Genomic DNA, 19,777 nt, shown 5'->3' on the forward strand with positions numbered 1-19,777 from the left:
CTGGATCGCTTACTAGAGCTTTATAACTTCCATTATCTTCCAGAAAAGGGTCGTGTTTGAAATCTTTCTCTTCCAGATAACTTGACTCAATGTGTCCAATAGAAACCTGCTGCTGTATTGAATGGGAAAGCATGAAATGTATGGTTTTTTGTTGTAACTGTTATTTTGTAACACTGTCTTTTTCTATCAAGAAACAATGTTTCCCCCCATTTATATTCAGAGCTTTGGGAAGTTCGGTTGTATTCTTTGTGAAGATATTTATAGAGTCATCTACAAATATCTTACTGAATCTGACGTTTTATAGACTGTTCTTAGAACGGTTTTTAGATAGATGTAAATATTGTATGCAAAAATGAGCGTATCTTTCCAATAAGTGCAAGAACACTTCAAAACGTTTGTAGGAAATGGAATGAAAAGAGAAGTTTATTTTGACATTCTTGCAGAATTTGGAAATCCATGCATATGAAGAAATCTTGAAAAAGTTCAGGGAAATGCATATTATAGAAGAAAAAGAATGCATGCGTTTCCAAGTGTTTTTGCACCAGGAAAAAAAATGCATTTTCAAATTCCATTTTCCACAAGTGTTCTCAATTAAGCAGCTATCACTTCCCTGCCACCTGCCTCCCAATTATTGCATGAATGAAATTTGCAGTTCAGCGCTGAGTCTTACTGGAGGCTATTTTATTGCTTCCACTAGGAATTCTTCAATTATTTCATGGTGAAACATTGTTTGTTGCAGATTTTTGCAAGACTCCTTTTCAAGCATAAGATGCTTTCTCCTCTCAATTTTGTACGAAGACTTTTCTAAATCAGGAATGCACGTTGCATTTTTATGTTATTCTCTTTTTTCACAACTATTGAGATAATCATGCTTCTTTTTTTTTCTCTCCAGAGAATACAAGGAATTCTATTATTGTATTTTGTACTGAGCAGCTACCTTTCTCCCTTGGGGGTCCTCCAAGGGGGCGTCATGCAGTAGTCTTAGTGGGGCTTAGCAGTGTTGCTCATCCGTGAGATTATTGTTTTGTTTTGTTTTTTTGAACCTTATCTGTATCCAGTTTCAGAGCCAGAGTAGCAGCTACCTGTTACAAAACACGTTCAAGCTCTCTTGTCCCTGGAAACAGCTGCTCCTCCAGGGCAGAGGCTCCGGGCTGCCAAACCACCGGAGTTGTGCTTTTTTCTACCCCTTTTAAAAAAATCGGTCACTGATTGCTTTTCCACTACTTCTTACACAGTGACCCACAGAGCCTCTATCTTTCTTCTTGAACCAGATTCCGTGATGTGTGCCTTTCTGGGACAAACATTTCGTTTTCATTATAATTGTATTTCTTTAGAGCTGTCGTCATGAGTCAGCCAACTTTTCCCACATTTCTTGCTCCTCACATTATTTTTGTTCTTCTTTTTTTTTCTTATTCTCATCTATCAAGCATTCATATATTTTATTGGGCATGCCAGGAGATAGTAATTAGTTTTATTCATGAAGCATAATTTTTAAAAGTTTGATTTTGTTCATTTCTTCCTTGTGTTCTTCCTGTCTTAGTTTCTCGGCTTTTACTTTTCCCATTCTCTTTCTAGATGTGAGGGTGAATTCCCATTCCGTTAGCTGTCACCTTTTCCGTCGTATTCTCAGCTGCTCTACTCTGAGCTGCTCACAGGTCCTAGGGTGCAGTGTGCCCACATGGTCATTGCTCAACAGTTTGTCATTTCCATTTTAATTCCTCTGGAATACAATTAGAAATGTGCTTTCTCATTTTTGAAAAAAAAAGAGTGATTTTTGTCAATTTCTTCAAACTTTTTGTTGTTAGGTAGTGGTTTCACACAGAGGAAGGAGTGACTATGATTTGTATAATTTCTGCGTTATACATAACTGAATTTTTTTTGCAAATATTTATTGCAAGTCTGAACACAATATGCACATTATTTCTTGAGACTAGAGTTTCTTCATTATGTTCTCAGGATCTTCCACAACCTTATTTTTGTTCTACCTGAAATGTTAATTTGGTTTGCTCTGTGTATGTCTGTAACACCTATTTGTATTCAATTTTAAGATTCCTGGATCATTTTGTTTTCGTCGGTCCAGATAGGTGGTAGACAGCATTTGAGAGTTCGGGGTTTTCTGCCCACAGCCTAGGCTGGGGCTTCTTTCCTTCCTCTACGTTGTCATGTTAACACTGCAGAGTTCTTACATACTGTGATTTCCGTTTATCAGATCTCATGATTTCTCTCCCCCTTCTTATTTGTATTCAGTTGCCAGCATTTTCCTCACTTCATCTTTTTTTTTTAATGGTTAGAGATTTACACGTAGATATCTACATAGACATAAATACATTCGTGATTTTAAAGTTCTTAAAGTACATAATTTAAGTTATTATTTTTTTCTGCACTATCAATCATTCAGCATAATGGACCCCTTCCCGGGCAGGTCCAGAATCATCTCACACCCCTATTTTTCTGAGCCTTGTGCAACCTCCTGTGGAAGATGGTGAGCGATTTAATTCCAGAAGTTGCTATGCCTCTCCCTGCCCCTTCCCGCTCCCCAATCAACAAGCATTTCAGTTTCACTGTGTTTTGTCCCAGACGTCATGTCCCTTGTCCCATCCTATTTGATTCCTTTTTGCTTTTTCCTGGAATACCCTCTTTATTGTTCCAGAAATGCTCATGAGTGTTATGTTTCCCAAGGCTGGGCTCATATGAATGCTTTTTTCTCTTACATTCGAATGACGGGTTCACCTGAGTTTATAAGTCAGTTTTGGGAACACTAAAAGCTGCATTATCTCCCTGAATCTGCCAGGGCTGGGGGGCTTCCACCCCATCTCCACCCCGCTGCGCACGCCCAGGCAACGGTGAGCACAGCAAAGAGTGGCTGGAGGCTCCTGCGCTGCTCTGTCCATGAACCTCTTACCCACACATTCATTTAGCAGCCAATGTCCCAGCTCTGTTCTCAGGCCTTGTAAGGTAAAACATCTCACATGCACAGAGAGGTGTGTGGAACAGTGCTGCAGTCAGCAGTGATGTTCACGACCCAAACTGAGAAATCTCTCTATGTTGGCCTACTTGCCTCAGGTTTAAAAAAAATAAATAAATAAACAGGGCCCGGCGCTGTGGCACAAGTGGTTATGGCGCCGGTTCTAATCCCAGCAGCCCCGCTTCCCTTCCAGCTCCCTGCCCGTGGCCCAGGAAGGCAGTCGAGGACGGCCCAAGGCTTTGGGAACCTGCACCCGCGTGGGAGACCCAGAAGAGGCTCCTGGCTTCAGATCGGCATAGTATCGGCCATTGCGCTCACTTGGGGAGTGAATCATCGGATGGAAGATCTTCCTCTCTGTCTCTCCTCTCTGTATATCCGCCTTTCCAATAAAAAAATAATAAAAATAAATCTTTAAAAAAAATTTAAAAAATGCTGAAGCCTTGTATTCCACAGAAATATCCACTGTTCTAATGTGGAGTTTAGCACATCTGTTGGTGACTTATGTCTGTGGAGATGCTACAGATAAACAACATGTAGCGCTAATGCAGGGCTTCCTATACACCTGTGTGTGATCAAAGCATGTTTTATATTTTAACCAAATTCTCATGACAACCCAATGCTGTCAGTACTATCATAATGGCCTTTGATTTATCTGAGGGAAAGGTACTTAGTCATGGTCACATTAGCTGCTAGGAGATGGAACCAGAAGCCACAGCCTGATTGGCAAAGATCAGACTCTTAAAAACTCTTAATTACTGCAGTACAGTAGCAGTTACCATGCACTTACCTTCACACACTGTCATCCTATGCTAGAGCTTCTGCAGCGGCTCACCAGTCGGTCTCCTACAAAGCTCAGTCCGTTTACCACCTGGAAGCCAGGGTGACTCTCTAAAAGTAGCTCAGATCATGTCACTGCTCGACATTGCAGAGCTGCTGTGTACCAACTTGCAAAGTCCTGCATGACCTGCCTTCCACCTAGTCCAGGCATAGGCCCCATCGCTTTATCACACCTCTCTTCATTTATTCTGCTTAGGTTGTGCTGGGCAAAATAAGGGCTCCCTGGGGTTGTCTGCAGCTTGCCTGCCCCCTCATTGCGCAGCTGTCACGTTTCTTGGCCATGCAGAATTTAGACAGCAGATGGAATACAGGTTACTAACCAGCTCACCTTGGGGAGGGAGTCCTCTTGCGTGATTCAGGTGAGCTCAGTGACAGCGTGAGGGTCTGTAGAAGAGGAGTGGACTTCTGAACTAGAGATCTGTGAGAAAAGAAATTCTGTCATTTGCAGTCACAGTTAAGTGGTGAGTGGTTAAAGAAGTTGTGAAGATGAATGCGAGCCTCTAACACAGCCAGTACCCGAAGGTGCTGCTGCCTCAGGACTTCCGCACTGCTGTCTCCAGAGGCTCTGACTAGTTTCAGTGGAGCACAAGGACCCAGTACATGGATGTGTTTTCAAACTGGAGGATGACTCTGCAATACAAGGAAATGCTTTCACATGTCAATGTAAAGAAAAATATGGTGAGTGCGTAGCAGACTAGAGGAGAGGCAAACAGCCAGGCAGTTGAAGGTGATCTTGAATTTTTCTGAGCTATGATAAGAATGTTCTGAAGATGTCATCACTTAGAAAGTTCACGAGGGAGAGTCTGGAACGGAGCAAGAGTGGAATCAGAGGGATGAGTGACGTAAACCCAGTATTCTGCACGTTTGACCAAAAGACATGGTGTTAGGGTGTCGCTAAGAAAATGAGAAAGGTGACAGTCACAGTACATTTTGAAGGTGGAATTAACCAAGCTTGAAGATGACCTAAGCGAGATGCCGATGAGCATGTCAGAGACGACAGATGCTGCCACTGTGACAGTACAGAGCACATTTGGGGGAATGACAACAAACTCTGGTTTTGAAGCTGTTGTTCAAAGCAGCTGTGAGGCACCTCAACCCAACAGGGAGTTATCACACAGTCAGGATGAGCAATGCCCATCTGACACCTCCGGAAAAGAGATCAGAACTAGGGGTGATTTTATAAGCTTATTCGGGTACTGATAAATCGTGGACATTTTTTTAAATTACCTACCTAGAAAGAGCAAGTAGACTTGAGAGAAAATGGCTAGAGCAGACTTTGGTAAAAGATAAATGAGTAGCTAAGACTTCAGCTGGCGAGGGAAAGTTAGGAAGATGAAATGGCGAAAGAAGAGAATGTCTCAAGGATTGCTCAGCCGCTCTGAAAGGTCCAGCACCTGAGGGCTGCAACAAGAGGGTCAGTGTTGGTCTTTTTGTTCTTTTTTGAGGAAGGAGAGTTTTTTGAATTGTGATCAAATCTACAATTGTAACCATATTAAACATACAGTGAAATAGTGCTAAGCGCAGCCGCGTCCTTGTGCATCAATGGTGAACGCTAAAAGAATTTCTATAGGGAACTGAGAGCTGAATAATGAGAAGTTGTGATAGGTAGCATATTCAGCACTTGGAGGGACAGGGCTGTGGATCCTGAGAAAACAGGTGGTCATGAGGCAAACCAAAAATGAACTGGTGTGTGCCAACAAGGTGAGTGAGGGGCTGGCACAAAGGCAGGCTGAAACTGACTCCTTGAGACTGATGGCAATAAGCTGCCAGCTTTTACATTCCTGTCCATGTATTCCTATATATTCAGGGATGTGTGCTGTTGGGACCCACTCTGTGACCCAAGGGAGAGAAAGGTGAGTCAGGCAAGACCCTTGGGAACACCCCTGTGATGACACTCTTGGAAGCTTTGGGATGGGCTCAGAAAGAGATCACTTCAACCCCCAAGGATGCATCATGTTTAAAAATCACCCTTACTCCCCTTCCCATTTCCAATCATTCCCATCAGACTTCCAGAGCCAGCTTCTGAAAGTGGTACACAGTGAACCCTGGCCACAGAACAGCTCAACTGATGCTCGCCAGGGAAACCCAGGGAAAGCACCTGGCTTGACAAGGTCAGGATGTCTTAGGACGCAGTGGCAATCAGACCACTACTTTCAGAAGGGGAATTGCTCTGCAAGGGAAATGTATGGCCCTGAGCTCATATTAAACATGGGAACAATTAGAAGTGAATGAGCTAATTAAGAAAAAAGGACACATGTTAAACCCAACAATGGTCTGAGCAGTTAATGAGAATAGAAATAGAAACAAATATGCATTTAAAAAACAACTGTGATCAGTAAAAAAAAAAAAGCTTAATTTGAAGAAAGACTTTAGAGATGTGTCTCAAAATATATGAATATCTTTGCTACACAAAATGAAACAATTGAAGAGTTAGGTAACACATGACGTCGGGAATGGAAGGTCATTTGTAGCTGCAGGTATCATGGAGGTTTTAGATACAAGAAGCCCATGCAGCATGTATCAGGAGTTTAAAGATTTTAATATAATACATATTGTCTTTTGAAGTGTGAATTATCTTAGCTAATTGAGGAAGAATGAGAAAACCCAAATAAGTCAACAATTTTGAAAAAAAAATGAGGTGAATTTTCAAAATAAGATGAATTGAAAGATGAAATTTTCAAACATTTAAGGAAAACATAACAAGCTTCGTCACACTCTTTCACAGGAAAAGGAGAATCAGGAAATTTTCAAATGGATTTTCTGGAGGAACCTTAGAAACTTGGTGTCATACAACCCTGGCAACGGGTCCAGGAAGGGACAATGTTATAACTCAACGTTACTTAAAAACAGATGCTGAAATGTCAAAACGGGCACAGTGCATGAAGCAGTAACATAACAATACATTATAGGCAAAACAAACCTTATCTTGGGAATGTAAGGATAGGGCGACCTCAGTAAAATCTGCCAACGTGAACTGCTCAATTAAGACTTCAAAGACGAAACATAAATCATGCTTTTACAAAAATGTTAATACTTTCAATATCCATGCCATGGCTTTAAAATCTTTTTACCATGAGCACAGCTGGGGATATAAGGAACTCACCTTAGCCTGATGAATGGTGAACATGCATGAGAAGTGCTTTTACCAAGATGGGGACACACAGGCAGTGTCCACTGTCACCCTTGGTATCAGATGTCAGACTGAGGGTCCGAATCCATTCAAGGCCGTCGGTTACACACAAAATGGTCATCCAAATACAAATACAGGTGATTAAAAAAAATGTTTAAAAATCAAGGTCAGCACTTGTGTAAAACAGTTTTATTCCAGAATCTGTACAGCACCAACAAGAACTTTAAAATTCTAATAGGAAAAAAAAATCCCACTTTATAATGTCAACAGAAATTGTAAGGTATCTAGAAGAAAAGCTGGCAGAGACGGACAAGTGTTTAATCAACAAGTTATAAAATGTCATCGAAGGATCTTTACAAATCAGAATCACTGGAATGAATTAGATTACTGAATTTTACAAAAATGTCATTGCTCCCCAAACTGAACCCATAGGACCCCAGGTCTGGCCAGAGCTGAAAGGGAAACTTGGTTCTGCCTTTCCTTATAAGGATCAAGTGAATAAAGATCTGAATCACATGCATGACACCCTTCCATGTTACACACACAGGCATAGTACACGCACAGGTAAAGCCCATTGTTTTAAATTTGCTTGTGGCAACAGAAGAAAATCCTTGCCTGAGTGTGTTCTGAGTCTCTCACCACCACAGGCAGAAAGCACAGCTGTTATCTGGTGGGCAAGGCACTACTCACTGCTGTTGCTGGGGACCTGGCGCTTGTGGTTGCTAAGGATCCAGTGGCATCACTTTCGAGGTCCCAGGTGGGTAGAAGTAAGCAGCAGGACACTTTCCCCACACTTGTCATCCCTATCAGGGAGGAGAGAGGAGAAAGGACAGGGGCCTGAGATGGAGCCCTTGGAGGAGCCTGCAGCTTGTACCTGCTACAGGCAGAACCCGTTCCTGGTTCGTTTCCATGGTGGAGAGCACAGGGATGTGCCATGCACCACAGACATGTGTGGGACTCAGCAGAAGAGGCTGAGACCCAGCCTGGTCCCAGTGTGGCTGGAAGCATCTTCTGCATGTCTCCTCTGAAACCAGCTCCTGATTCTCTTAGCCTCAGACTCAGGGGCTCAGAAGCAGGGGCTGGGGCTGCTTCTGGCAGGGGAGTTCTCCTGGGGGGAGCTCAGGACTCTGCTGCCTTTGCTGTGCATTGGGGAGTGGAACGGACAGGCAGGTATTCCATCAGTTTCTGGTCCCCAGGGTGCCCAGAGCCTGCCAGGTCCACCAAGGCAGGGCCTGGGCTTGGAGGCAGTGCTGTCTTACTCTGTGGCCGGCAGGCTAGGCCTGTGGAGTGACTTAACAGGGGGAGCCTGAGGAACCTGCAGTGATCACCTGTTTAGTGACCAAGATCCTGCTTTGGCAAAGAATATGCACAAGTCACTGCGCATGCAGCATGGGCACCTCTTTCCTTGAGGATCCCTGTGCTATGCCCAGGAGAGCAGCAGGGTGGGTTGGCAGAAGACCCCACACTTCCCTGCTTGTGCCCTGGAGACTACATGTCTTCAGGGGGCAGAGTTCCTGCAAGGGCTTCTCCAGTGAGCACCCTGTGCCCTGCAAATGTGTGGGAGCTGCACAGGTGTGACCCTACACCACCGCGGGAGAGGACATCAGGCTTGCTGAGCCTTCTCTTGAAAAGGCATGGTTACTTATGGGCCTCCTGATGGCATGTTCTCACCTTAAAGAACACATGGAACTGGAGCATCAGCCACCCTTCCTGTAGGGTGCAAGAACTCTGGTGCCCTCTGGTGGCCCAAAAGGCTACAGAGGAGCTTATCTGGGTGCACTGGGGCAACAGGAGCCAAGCTGTGCTTAGCTCACACTGATACTCACTCTTCTTTCTAGCCCAGCTGGCCCTGTTGCAGTGGGTCTCCCATGCAGTCTTCTCAGGGCTGATGGTGCCATGAGTTGGTGGTATCTTTAACCTTCCCCCCCCCCACCTCCTGGATGATTTTTCTTTACAAGGGAACAAGGCTAGGGACTGCTACACGGGAGTCATCATAGTGGAGAGGCTACATCTCCAGCCAAGAGACCTAGTGAGGTGCTTACCACATATCAAGCAGCCCTGGCCCCTGGGACTGAGCTGGCCTTGTGCGTCCACACCTAGGAACTGTCACTTGGCAGCCATCTGTCTTTCCTCCTCCTAGGGATGCAGGGCCCTGCCATAACCCACACCAGCATTGTTTGGCCTCACAGTGTTCTTGGGGTGTCCGGGCTGTGCCAGGTACACAGCCAAAACCTGCCTTTGGTTACAATGAGAAGGAATCTGTTGATGTTAAGAGCTTTCAGGAAATAGCCCCTGCAAGAGCCAGGGTATGAATGGGGAGAGGCTGTTGGTGAACAGATAACTGGGGGAACAGAGGTGATGGGTAGGTAGGAAGATCCCTGCATTCCCCCATGGAGACTTGTCTCTTCCCTGACCCGTCTGGATGCAGTTAGAGACAAAGGGCCTTGCAGGGACAGTTGGCCATCTTCCTCAACATCCCAGTTAAAAAACCCTCAGTACCAGAGAGTCAGGGGAAGACCAAGCCTGGGCATTGCCTATGCCCCACACACCAGGTACATGCATGGCACCTAAGAGTGACAGAATTACCCCCCAAGGTTTACTAAGACATAGCGAATGTCAGGAACCTTTGTAGAGACCACTGCCTACAGGCTACCTGGAATAGTGTGTGTGTGTGTGTGTGTGTGTGTGTGTACATGGTGTACACTTGGTGTATGCCATTGCAGACATATGTGTCCATGTGGGTATGTGTGCATGCATGTGTTTAGGTGCAAATCTGTGTGGGAGAACATTTGTCTGTGTGCATACTGTGCATGTGTGTATTTGTGTGTCAGGTAAGGGGATGGATTCATGCATTGCATACTCAGGGTAATGAATCTCAAATCCAGGACAGCCAAGTCACAGCTGTAATGGCTTCTGAGCTCCTCCTCTATGTCTCTGGACCCTACCTCAGAGCACTTTCCCAGCTGTGCTCAAGCCGAACTTCCTCTTGTTCCAAACTGACATGAAGTTCAGGTGACCATCATGGAGAAGGCAGCTGGAGGGAAGCAGGTAGGGTGGGCAGGAGTGAGGTGTGCATGCATTAGGACAGGGCTGAGCCCAGCAGTGCATCCATACTGGGAGGCACTCTGCGAAGTTTGAATGAATGAGTGAGTGAATGAATGAACAGCAGTCAGGGGTGGGGGAGAAGGCAGAGGTCCTAGGAGGCATGGAGAGGTGAGAGTTCCTGGACATACCACCGTGGCAGTAGGCGTGTGCTAGGCAGATGCTGGGTGCTGTGGTGCCAGGATGCAGACAGAAAGAGCTGGGTGGACAGGAGAATCAGGTATGTGAGACCAAGGAGAGCTGATAGAGCCCAGAGCAGCATAGAGCAGGCCAAGAAACCCCTGTCTGGTAGAAGTGACCCTGGGTGGAGACTGGGTGACATCTTAGCAGCTCTGGGTCAAGCTAGGGTGCCTCGAGTCCTGGAGGTCCAGAGGCTGGGATGGGGGAAGTTCGAAAAAGGGGCTGGGCCTAGGGGACATGGGCCTGGGATTCTCCCTTCAAGTGACCTGGAGTTAGGCTAATGCCCCTCTGGGGGAGGACTGTGCTCTGGCCTGAAGCCTCTGGGTCCCTGTGGCCTGGGCTTCATCTGCTGAGGGCTTCCAGAAAGTACTTATCAGGGGAAGGCCGAGGGGCTGGAGGAGCAGTTGGAGTCTGCAGAGCAGGTCCAGTGAGGAGAACCAAAACTTGGGCTTGGGCAGAAGGAGTTGGCTGGGCAGGGCCTGCAGCTCTCTTCTGAGGAGCCCCCGGCACAGAAAGTTGCAGTGTGCCAGAGAAGTGTCCTGCCCTGACCCGGGAATGCCAACCTCAGAGGATGGGGCTTTTTTGGACTCCTTGCCCTGCCCCAGAGCTGGAACACAGCATGGCATGGTCTGGGAAAGGAAGTGGGTGCCTGGCATTTCTGGCACCACTGAATGCTGCTCACAGCACGCCGAGCCCTGGTGTCGGAGATTCTCGTTTACTGTGGTGTCTACAAAGCCAATGTGCGGCACAACTCTGGTCAGCACATGGAGGAAGCCACTCGGGGCTACAGCCATCAGGGAGAGGAGGGCCCAGGACAGATACAAGAGAGCTTCCTGGAACTCAAAGGGAGAACAAGTTGGGACCACAAGGACTCATTGAGCCACTGTGGAGTCCTTGGCCATGGACTGGCAGCTTCCACATGGTCTAGCCTCCGTTTTGGGAAGGATTACCGAGATTTTTTTTAGGGGAGGAGGATGGTGAAGAATAACAACGGGCTGTGGCCATTGTGACAGCTTCCATCTGTAGACTGTGGGAGGCAGATCTCGTCATCTCCCATTTCCTAAGAAGGGATTTTATAAGGCTGAGGATTTGAGTGACTTCTCCAGCATTCTAAGTGCAGTCCAGGGCAAGAATGCAGTGGTCTGAAACTGAGACCTTTGCGGGGATGGAGTGCTGTGCTGATGTCAGTGGCAGGGCAGAGTTCAGTCCCCACTCTCTGGTTGTCTGTTGCCCTCCCCAGGGCAGTACCTTCCTGCTGGGCAAAGCTGGTAGGCCACAGGGGAGGTGCCGCCTCCCTTGGATTCGAAGTTCGCTCCAGGTCAGGGCATGCAGAGGCTATGCCCACTGGGCAGTAATGGCCTGTGGGCAAGGCTGCTGTGAGCTGGGGCATCTGACTCTGTGCCCCTGAGTGCCTCATTTTCTGTCACAGGTGGCTGAAGAGTTGCAAGCAAGAGACTGCAGAGGCCCCAGCTATGGGCCCATCGGGTCATGGTTGGGCTGTGTATTAGCCTGACTTTGGCTGTGAGACCAAGTGCAGTTGGCCATCATGAGCTCTGAGTTGTTCCGTAGCAACAGGTAGGCTGGTGGCAGTGGGACTCTGGCTCTGCAAGCACGGAGGGAGAATTTATGTCCTGAAGACAGGGACATTTTCCAGGGTGCTCATGGGCACCCCGACAGGCAGCCTAACCTTGGGGCTGGAGAAGGTACCCTTAAGCCAGACCTACAGAAGTCCCCTTTGTGGGGAGAGAGTAATGCTTCTGAAGGCACTAAGGTGAAGGATACTTCAGGTGCCCTGGTCAGGCTATGAAAGCTGACCCATGTTACTCCTGGAAGAGTTTTAGCACATTCATCCCCTAGGATCCCACTAGGGGCTCAGGTGACTGGAAATGGGAACAGTGTTAAGAGCCATTTCTTGAGGATCTGATTTGCTTCCTGCATGGAGTTGCAAGATGGAACTGAGCTCAGAGTCAGGGCTCCGAGAGGTGCTCTTGGAACAAGAGAGAGTCTGGCTTACCTGAGGGGGTAGGTGGTGGACTCCACAGTGGCAGTCTGGTGACAGGAGGTGCCCTCCAGGCAGGGCCAGCAGGACTCAGTCCCAAACAGTGGTTTGAAGGTGCTGGGTTCACAGGGTATTCATGGTGGACCCTGGGGGGGGGCGGGGCAGCGGACAGGGGGACATCGATATCTGTGAGTTCCATCAGAGAGGGCAGGGACGGTGCTGCCTCCCACACAGATGTACCTTAAGTTACGGAAGACTATGGCTGGGTCTCCACTGCTCTGCTGGGGTTGGCCAGAGAGGTCCAGGGCATCAGGCACGTGTTGAGTGCTGGGCCAGTGTGGCCATGGCAAGGGCCATCCCTGGGCCCAAAGGAGATCCCAAATATAGTAGACATCACTCTGGCTCCTCAACTTAATGCAGTGGGAAGCTAAGTTGTGGGCCTCAGGGAGAAGTCCTGGGAAGGGCACAGATCAAGGTTGACTGACATTCTGCCCCTGGCCGTTCTGAGGCAGAGATGTCCTGGTCTGTGGGGGATGTCAGGGACAGAGGCTGGTGGAATTCCAGGTGCACATGCTGGGGGAGTGATGAGCCTGCTCCTTTCCCAGGTCTGTATTGGGATAATGGGGCACCCTGCAGACTTGAACCAAAGTTTATGATCCTCTCCCTCTTCATCTTACTGTCCTCACCCTGCATCACAGAGCTCTGCCTCAAGGACAAGGGATAGCTCCAGGACTGCAGTAGTGCCCTGTGGTGCATGGCTGGCACTGGCTCTCTCACTGTGCAGATCAGAGACAGGAGAATAATACCCAGCAGGGCATGTCACTGGGGAGCCTGTTCCCCTATAGCAGAAGAAGCCTGGGGGACAGAGGTCATTCCTGAAAAGTCCTGGGGCTTCCACCTGTGAAAGGGAGAAGAAAGAGCATTGCACACCATGCACATGCCATGGCTGGGACCAGGGATGGGTACCTAGGCTGTATCCATGCACAGGAAGATGTGCTGGGCCAAGGTCACGTGTAGGCACCATCACTGATGCCTGCTCTTACTACAGCCAGGGAGGAGCCAGGAAGCCTTGTGTAGAAGGTTTCTGACTTCTTAATAGTCTGCATCCACACACTCCTTCCTTCCTCCCAGCTGCTGCCTATGCTCTCCCCTGTGGCACTGCTACAGAATCCCAGAAGGAAGAGCAGTCTGTTTTACTTTCTTCACTTAAAATATATGTTTATTTTATTGACTTGAACAATAAGGAGGAAGGACTGGATAGGAAAAGAGGAAGATGGAGAGAGAGAGGAATAGTGAGGGAGGGAGTAAGTGAGGGAGGGAGAGAGAGAGAGAGATGTACACACAGGGGAACAGAGAGAGACACACACACACACAAAGGAACAGAGACACACACACACACACACACAAAGGAACGGAGAGAGAAGGATCTCTCAACCATTGGCTGAATCCCCAGATGCTTCTGTTTCTGCCAAGACAAAGCCAGGAACTTGTAAGTTCACCCACACCTGTGGCTAGCAGAAACCTAAGCCCTGAGCTACCTCCCAGGGTGCTCACTCCTAGGCAGCTGTAATGAGGAGAGGGTCAGGGTTCAAGCCCTCTGTCATGGCGTGTGCACCAATATCCACCTACGAAGATTTCTTTGTTTTAAACAAGGGCTGAGCCCAGAGAGGACAAGGACTGTGCATGTCAATGACCAATCAACACTGCTGTCCACACCTATCCCCCTGCTTCCTCGATCTTGCACCTGAGTCCATCCTTTCAGTTGACCCTCTGTCATGCCACAAAGCTGTGACTAAACAGAGACACAGGAGTTCACATGCATGTCCTAGACTTGGCTGAGGGTACTGTGAACTCTTAAGATGAGGTCAACCTGGAGCCTTGTCCCAGTGTTACATGAGGACATGCTTTGCAAAGCCACCCCCTCGAGCCAGGATCTGCCTGCTATCCTCATCAAGGCCAAGAGGTCACCTGTTGAAAGGCAAGCGTTATTTTACACACCATGTATTAAGAAACATCCCTGCCAGCCCCAATGGTCAGTGGCTGGAGTTCATGATGCCAATTTTAGGGATGTTAGTCATGAAGAAGATCACAATTTGGGATCAATGGTGTGTACTATCACGGGACCCTGGGCCAGGCCTGGGGACCTGGAGGTGGTGAAAGTCCTCCCTTTAGGGAGTTTCAACCCTAGGGGGGAGGATCCTCTGGCCAGATTTTAGATCCTGCTGGGTGTTCATGGTGAACCTGGAATGCCTGGTGCCTATTCTGCTTTGTTTGATGGGGGTGGGAGACATGGCCCCTCCTGTGCAGTAGTAGCCTGCACAGCAGAGAGCTAATGGCTGAGTTTGCTCTTCTGATGAGCAGAACATCCCTGGGAAGAAGAGAACAAGACAGGCAGGTGAGAGAGGGACTCCTCCCCATCGCCTGTCATTCCAATAGTATACCTGCCTTCTTGGACTGTGGCCTACCTGAGTCTCCTCACCTGAACCTCTTGCTACCGGCACCTTCCTCAACTGCACCTCCATGCATGCATTTCTCCCCATTAGCATCTACCATCACCTGCACCCTTCTTCCCTGACCTCCTCACTCCTGCACCTCCTGTGTCCTGTCTATCTCCACCCCTATTCTGAGGCACAAGGTCCAGAAAATCATGGCCCCGACAGAGTGAGGGCATAAAGGGCAGAAGGAGACAGATGCCCCTGTAGGGCATTCTACTCTCCAGCAGCACCTAGGCCCTCAGCGACCAAGGTGCTGAGGATTAGAGAGGTCCATGCCAAGGGCAGTGGGACTGAGGGCCTATGGAGGTGCTCGTCAGACTGGATAGGTTCATGGGTCTAATGTGTGTTTGAGCAGCCTTGGGACATGTGGGAGCTGTTCTTAGGGAACTTTCTCCTCTGTACATTTTCCCTCATCCCTCCCTGTGTCAGCCCAGGACCCTTGGGGTTACAGTCACTCCAGAAACCACCAACTTGCCAGGCATAGCTTAGCTCACAGTCCAGCTCTGCAGCAGGCCGTCTCCTAGGCCCGAATGTCCCCCAAGGGCATGGGTGAGCAGAGGCTGAGTGGGATCCCTGAGGACAGAAATAGCTCTGTAGGCACAGGCTGGGACCCCAGGCTGCAGGGTCCAGGGAAAAATGCCAGATTATCCTGAATGGAGGGACCCAAATGACTGAAGTCTGAAGACAGGAAGTAGGACCTCAAAGGTTGGCAGCCATGGGGTGTTCTGCTGTAGAATGCAGGGACATGGGATACACTTGCCACTGCTGGCCACCCAGAGCCATGACTACCAGTGCCAGTTCAGCAGCCTACAGACTCTCATTTAGACCACTCAGACTGTGTGCAGTGCACAACTGGGGCATGAGTTAGCCCACAGCCAACTGGGTCTTGGCCTGCACTGTGTTTCAGCTCTCCATGACCAGGGCTGGTCTGGGTACTAGAAGCACTGAGGAGGTAGGGGCAGAGGGGCCGTCCTGAGTGAAGTCCAAAGGATGCTATTTCCCAGTTCAGGGTTCCCACCCAAAAGCTATGCAAGAGCTACATGTGGATGTAAACTCTGTGTATGACTGTGACAACCAATTCTCTGGTGACCACAGCTCTGAGGGCTCTAGTGCCAGTTCTTGAACCCAGGGAGCCAGAGGCTCCACAGTAGAAGCCTTTGGGGCAGGGCTCACAGGTGCCTTGAGCTTCCTGGGGTTGGAAGGTTCCATTCTCACAGGTCCGTGGCTGGGGAAAACCTTCAAGACGGTTGAAGCCATGAGAGCACCAGAAAGATACAGGTGTGGCCAGGGGGACAGTAAAACCTAATAGAACACAGCTTACTGGGGAAGTGAATCCCAGCCCCTGCGGAGCAGAGAGGGGCATAGAGTCTTGTAGATGGAAGGCCCAGCGGCATTTAAGATGAAAGGAAGGAAAGAAGAAAGGAAGGAAGGAAGGAAGAAAGGAAGGAAGGAAGGAAGGGAGGGAGGAAGGGGTGCTCTAGTAGGCTGGGGCAGAAGGCCCAGGGTGACCTGAGCTTAAGCCATCAGGCTTTGGAGCTGGAGTCTGGGTCTCTTCTGGGACCTGTGTCCTGTCTAGGTTTGGGGTGACCCTGGGCTCTGTGCTTCCTTTTGGCTATGTGCTTTTTCCCTGGCTTTGTCCCCCTCTAACCTTCCCCACTCCCTGTACAGGGCCTCTCTTGGCTCAGACTACCCTCTTTAGGTAGCAACATCATGACAAGGACTGAGGAGTTGTAAGACAGGTGTGGTTTTACCAAGAGATTATCTGAGTCAAAGCAAGGAGCACTGGCTTGGGAATTGAGAATCACAGATTAGCGTGGGATTGAAATGTACAAGGTTTGGCCTGGTGGCAGATGGGCTGATGCCGTCCATTGCCATCTGATTCTGGTGTGACACATGGTGCCCCTCCCTCCTGCCTCCCACTGCACTCTCCAGGCCATGTGCTACCCAGGTGGCCCATGAACAGTTGGCAGAGGTATGACACACTGTAGCCTTCCACACCACGCCTCCCACTGCACTCACCAGGCCATGTACTGTCCAGGTGGCCTATGAATAGCTGGCAGACACAACTGTTGGTCAGGCCCACCTCAGCCTCTCCTGCCTGCATCATGGCCATGGTCATGGCTATCCTTGGGCACAATCTTGGCAGAGACCCCTGAAGTCTCACCCCACTGCTTCCTAGTTGCACCCTACGTCCCTTCTTAGTTCCTGCCCTGGGTGCAGTTCTGATGCTTTTCCTTTCCCTGAGGTTCCACCTGCCACAGACCTCAGTCACTGTTAGAACCAGAGCAGGCTCTTACAAGGTCTTCCCCTTGTGTGCAATCCCTCTGCCCTCCACGTCCCCAGGCACATTATCCAGTGCCCTGTTAAAGTACCCGCTGGAGCTCAACATGCCACTGCTTTGTGGCCTCCATCCCCCCTCTGCCCTCCCTCTGGGCTGTGGTCTGCCACACTGCTCTGGCCAGCAGAGCCAGTAACGTGGACAGGGAGATGGTCTGGGGATGAAGCACCGACAGGAGACCAGTGATGATACAAGTAGCTCCCAAGCCTCCCTTTATTGCTCCTTTTATACTCTTTTCCCCAATTCCTTTAGCCAAAAAATAGGATGACAATGAGTCCCATTAGTCCAGGTGCCTTTAGTTGCAAGCCCATTTCCTGTTACTGCTCAGCTTAACAAGCGTAAATTAACTTGTTACTTGTAAGGACTTATTCCAATATCCCACCCTGGACCTGGCACCATTTATTCTTCCTCACAGCTCATGGAATTCGTGCCAGTTCAGCCATCCACCAATCAGATGTAACCTGGCATTCCACCTGAGAATCCCACCCCCAATCTCCCAGCCCCTTCCCCAAACCCGCCTACTCACCAATCATCCCCAGGCATTCACCTGCAGGCACCAATCCCCTGGGGCCTTGACCTCAATCCCTCTGAATCCCCGCCCCCCACATCGGGCAGACAAAAAGGGCCCCCAGGTGCGGTTCTCTCTCCTTCTTCTTGGGGTCCTCTCCCTTGCTCTTCCCCTCTCTCCTCCTTCTGGCCTCCCTTCCCCCCCTTCCCTTTCCCCTTTTCCTGCCCCGCTGGAATAAACTTCCCAAGATATGTCGTTGCGTCTGGTGTTTTCAGCTCACGGTAAAGAACCAGGTTGCAGGAATTAGCTGCGCGTAAAGTATCGTCATATCCTATGAGCTAGAACTAGAACTCGCATCCCGCTTTAAATAACTAACATTACTCACAGCACCACACCCATTAGTAGGTCATATTCACTGAATGTCAGGGCACCTAGGATGTTGGCCCACATGCTGACCAAGGGATCCCTGAGACACACAGGTATCCCAGAAAAGTCCCAGACAGATATCTTGGATCTCCTGAATCAGTGCAGAATTGTCCTGCAGGACAGGGTCTATAGTCCTTGATGCTATCTGTTCCTGGCTTCTCTAGGAAGGTGTCCCCAGGACATGGGTGCTGGGTGGGGCAGTGGGTGCCTAGAGGGCAGTAGTATCCACCTGGACAGTCCATTGGCCACACGGACCAAGCTCCCTGTATTCCAAAGGGACAGAACCTATGGACACAGTAGTTGGGTGTCAGAAGGATGAGAGTTGATGTAAGCCCGGCTTCCTAGTATTATAGGGTTTTTCACCCTAAATACAGCAGCGACCTCAAGTCTTGTCTCGCAGGAAAGAATTTTTGTGCAGACACAGTTTAGTTTTAAAGCAAGATTTATTAGAAAAGCTGAGAAAGGAGACTCCCGTCCTAGTGATGGGAGGGGGCTCTGAAATAGAAAGGACCCTTACCCCTGCCATGGTGGTGTTGTGGTGACACTCCAGACAGGGTAGCTGGATGGATCCTGTTCCCAGGCTGGCCGGCAAGCGGGTGCGGCAAATCAAACGGGGCTCCCCTAACAAGGGCTCAGCCAGGCAGGTGGGCCACGAGCAGGCAGAGGTGGGGCAGAGGTTTCAGCTGTTTCGGTCTGGACCAGGCAGGGCCTGGAACAGTGTTACAGCTCAGCGGCACTAGCCAACAGCTGGCCGGTCCGCGTGCAGCTCTGGGCCGCTCTAACGCCAGGGACGACCTTCGTGGCCTCTTCACTGTGGTCACGGTTGTGGTCTCCGCCGCTTCTTCCCTCCGCCGTCACCACCGCTTCTGTTGCTACCGCCTCCTCAGCACCCCCTAGGCAGGCGCCGGGGTCGCTGAGATCACGGTGTCGGTCACCACTGCCGCCGCTGCTGCCTCTACCGCCGCTGCTACCGCCGTCGCCGCCATTCCTCCCCGAAGAATCACCAGGAGTCAGGAGTCGACAGGAGCGTTTATTCGAACATGCCCGGGTCCCCGAAGACGAAGATCCCGAACCTCTAAATCTTAGGGTTTTTATACAAAAATCAACCAATCAGGGGGTTAGTTTTAGTATCCCTCATTAGTATGGGACCCTTACACCATTGGTTAGTTCAAGGGGTAGGTGGGGGTTCTTTATTGGGGTGACGGGACAGGTGTCACGTAGGCAGGTAGGTCCCCTGCAGGGCACCTGGGCAGCTGTCCCCAAGTTGCCAGCCCTGAGCATCAGGGAGGGGAAAAGGGTTAGATTGACTAAGTTCTTCAGTGGCAGGAGGAAAAGTACAAAGACCCATATTAATGATGGGGAAAAGTACAAAGACCCATATTAATGATGGGGAAAGCACCTTTTAAAGGTTTACATAAACAGAGGAGAATTCCTGGACCCCTGGTATTTGGCTTTGGGGCAAAAGGCCAGACAGGTGTAAAAATACTACTTCCTTCGTCCCCTCTTCAATGATAAGGAGACCAGCCTGAGGCCCTCCCACAAAATGGGCAGAGATAATGGCTGATGCTTCAGTTGGGGAACTGATCTGCTAATGTCACCCTTGTCTCTTGGAAGAAAGATGTTCTGGGGAGTCTAAGACATGGTGGGGAAAACAGCATTTTGTCTCTGAGAAGAAAATGGCTTGGGGACCTGTCGCGAACACCGAGCCCGGTCACCAGAACAAATGCCAAGAGTCGAGAGTGGATGCTTTGCAATCAAGCATTCAAGCATTTATTCAGGCAAGCACACACCAAACAG

The sequence above is a fragment of the Ochotona curzoniae genome, unplaced genomic scaffold (assembly GCF_017591425.1).
Source record: "Ochotona curzoniae isolate NIBS_2020 unplaced genomic scaffold, NIBS_Ocur_1.0 contig_1346, whole genome shotgun sequence".
Classification (NCBI taxonomy): domain Eukaryota; kingdom Metazoa; phylum Chordata; class Mammalia; order Lagomorpha; family Ochotonidae; genus Ochotona; species Ochotona curzoniae.